This window comes from Tupaia chinensis, unplaced genomic scaffold (assembly GCF_000334495.1).
Source record: "Tupaia chinensis unplaced genomic scaffold, TupChi_1.0 Scaffold138725_1, whole genome shotgun sequence".
NCBI lineage: Eukaryota > Metazoa > Chordata > Mammalia > Scandentia > Tupaiidae > Tupaia > Tupaia belangeri.
In genome coordinates, this window is record NW_006198617.1 from 458,196 (window position 1) to 461,805 (window position 3,610).

The following is a 3,610-nucleotide window of genomic DNA, read 5'->3' on the forward strand; positions in this document are numbered from 1 at the left end:
AAAAAACACCAGCCGCCCGCCGAGCTGCCTGTGCACACACACTCGCGCGCGCGCGCACACACACACACACACACACACACGTGAATGCTCGCTCTCGGGACGAGCTGATAGTGGGGTGGTGGTCCCCTCTCCTTGGCACCCTCATCTTCTGTTGACCTCCTGTGTGATGGCTCTGCAGGAGACCCAGGTCCCCAACTGTCCCATGGGGAGCCCCCGCCCCTCTCTGGCCCCTGCTGTCGCCCACTGGGCCTTTGCAGAGCGGAGGTGGGAGGGAGCCAAACTGGACCGGAAAACCGCCCACACTGCCCAGAGGGAGGGAAAGCACAGCCCAGGCTCCCTCTGCTGCCCCCTCGGCTCAGGGTGGTCTCTTGGCCAGCTGTCACCGGGCACGTCCCATCTCAGGTCCCAGCCGCTCCCCGGACCTGCCCTCCAGGTTTCAGGGGGCACACACACCAAGCAGGCTCTGGTTCTGGAGGACCAGCCTTCTTGGGGCTCAGTCCTACCCTCTCGTACCCGGCTTCCCACTTGGCTAAGATCTGTCCCTCCCCTCTGGGGCTCAGAGGAGGTTGTCACTGAATCCCTGGGCTCCTCTGAGGCTGGCCCTGGGGTGTGGGAGAGGCCATCTTGGTCCCCCCAATCCCTCCATCCTCCAGAGTGTAGAAGTGGGGTGTTGGTTGCCATGGTTTACCTCCCTTCGGCTTATACTTGCTGTTCCGGTCACCTCCTTGTTGCCCCAGCCTTGGCACCCAGACCCCCCCTCCCAGACATCTGTGCTCGGATGCCTTCCCGCCCGTCAGGACCATCGCGATCTGTACCGGAGACCTGGCAGCCTACCCGGCGTGGCAGTGTCCCTGAGCAGAGCCCCGGCTGCTCCGCGTCACAGTGTGGACTAGCAGTCACTGTGTGAGGCCTCCAGGAATTCCTGAGAGCCGAGGGCAGCCCCTTCCCCTTCCTCCATCCTCCCTAGCTATTCGTGACGGCTCTTGTGAGGGACTGGAGAAGCCCCTGGTCCCTCTAAGGTTGGGTACCCTCCTGGTGCAGTTGAAGGAAAGAGCGGACTACGGGACCAGGCTGCCTCCTCCCTCTGCTTCCTGTCCTGGGGCAGCCGGGCCAGGGCCTCCTTCCCTTCTCCCTAGGGCCACCCCCTCCCAGCAACATCCTCCCCAAATTCAAGCACAGATTCATCCTGACTCCCCAGTAGCTCAGTGAGCTGGCGCCAACTCTGGGCCCCTCCGTGGCCTGCAGGGTGCGGTCCCAGCACCCTCCCAGCCCACTGTCAGGAGGGGCAGAGAGCCAGGCGGGAATGTCCCAGCCCACTCTGCTCCCACCTGAACCTAAGACCCCCACACTGTGTCCCTCCAGCAGGCGGCTCGCCCTGCCAGCCACATATCCACATAATACTTAGTACTTGAATAAGCAGGTGCGGGGACAGGGCTTTCTCCGCAGGGTTGTCCCAGTTCCTGCAGGTGTGACCCTGCCTCAGAGTGTCATTGTCCCTGTTCCCAGGGTGTGTAGCAGAGCCTCATGGCAGTGGGGATAGCCACATCTGAGGCAGGGGCGCTGGGTCCACTGTAGACACCCAACCCTGGGGCCCTGGGTCACCCCAACTGATTCAGCCATGGCTGGTCCATCCTCTGGTGCTACCCCAACTGCCTGGCATCCCGCCCCACCCCTTCCCATCCTGGGATGCTCCAGGAGCCCATGGTCAGGTGGCAGGCCATGCAGGGCCCAGTGTGCACCTCAGCGGCACTGGTGGCAGGCCAGGGACTGCAGGACTCGTGGGGTCCCCTCAGCAGAGAGCTCCACGGCCTTGTGCCAGCCTGCTGAGGCTCGCCCTGTGGGTTTCTGTCTTGTCCAGTCGAAGTAGGTGGAGAGTCACGTGCCTTTCCTGCTCAGGACCTGTCACCATCGTCGGCCACGGCTGGTCCCTAGCCCTGCTCCTGTCTCACTTCTCAAAGTCTCGAGTGCATCGTGTGACAGACACTTCAGAAAGGGGCACAGCCTGTCACAGCCTCACTTCTGCCACAGCGCACTAGGAGGGGGCAGGCGGGCCGGGCAGGCGCTGGCCACCTCCCTGTTCTCTCGCCATCAGCAGTCTCCCCGGGGCACGCCTGCTTTCCCGTGAGGACACTGAGGTGTGGCCAGGTCTCCGACAAGGCAGCACTGGCATCGGCCCCAGTGCTGGTCGGGCAGCCTGGCCGACTGCACCTCTCCCTCCCTCCCCGACTACGAGCCAGCCCTGGACCATGGTCCCTGCCTCCTGGGGCAGAGGCCGTGAGGCCGGGGTCCAGCTCTGAGCTTGACCCCGCCTTGCCTGTGCAGCAGCTTCACAGGAGGAGGCTGGGAGGCCCAGTGGCTGCGGCTCTCAGACATGGGCTCCTCTCCACTCTAAAAAGCCTCTCCTTTGGGGGTGTCTGGGTCAGTTCAGGGTGGCAGGGCCCAGCCTGGGGCTGACAGGGGCCCCTGGGAAATGGTGTCACGCACTCCCAAAACGCCAGATTGCAGATTCCTGGCCTGCACCACGCTCCCCCAGGGGACAGATGGCCTTCTAAGTGGGAGGTTTCCCTCCTAGTTTCCCCATGGGGGGCCGAGACTGCCTTGAAAGACAGAGGCAGAGGCACAGTGGCGCCATCCCTCCCTCACCTCGCACTTGTCCCCGAAGCCCAGGAGATGCAGTCGTCGGGCCTGTACACGAGGACACTGAGGCAGAGCAGGGGAGGCACCAGCCGGAGGGCACTGGGCCCCAGCTGAGTTCCCATCCTCACTAGGTGGTGGTGTCAGGTCTCATGTCCACTTCAGGTGACAAAGCAATAAACAGCTGCAGCTCTCTGCTCTCATGGAAGGCTGGGCCCCGAGGCGGGTCAGCAGTGCCTGGCTGGCATGGAGAAGGCTGGGCGTGCATGGCGCTCTGTCCGCAGCGGAGCGACTGAGCTCAGGCTCACACTGTTCTTCCTCACCTCGGGACTCGGGTCTCCAGGTCCACCCAGGCGCCCCTCTACTATCTCAGGGTCCCACTCCTTCCAGGTCCGTGCCCTCATTTCACAGAAGAGATCCGGCGAGGCTGCAGCGCAGCGTGGGTTGTAACCCTGCAGCCTGCGGGATCCGATCTAGGGCTATGTTTTCAGTTCTATCGGTCTTATGGCTACAGATTAAAGAGATTCTTTTCTGGTTGTCAAGGGTGCCCTCTGGTTTTCTGTCCGTGCTCGTGTGTGGTTGGAACCTGCTGGTCCACCCAGAGTCTGTCTGGGTGTCACCCTGTGAGAGGGAGAGGACAAGGTGACCCAGTAGGGGCAGGAGGGACAGAGGTGTCGTCAAAGCTGTGGTCAGTAGGTGGCCGGGAGCTCTTAGCAGAACCTCACTGTCTGAGCAAGACCCAGGAGCGTGCGCATCTCCACTGCTGCCTCAGCCGCCGAAACACCCCAATCCAGACCCCTCACTGCCCTTTTAAACATTTATTTAATGTCGTTACTATCTTTAATTTGCTTTAACAGAGAAAGAAAGTGAGAAAGCAAACCGCCAAGTTCAGGACTTGAACCACAGCTTTAAAAAATTGTTTTTTAAAGAATTATTTATTCAGGGTACCAGCAGTTAGCGTAATGGCTATGTCGCT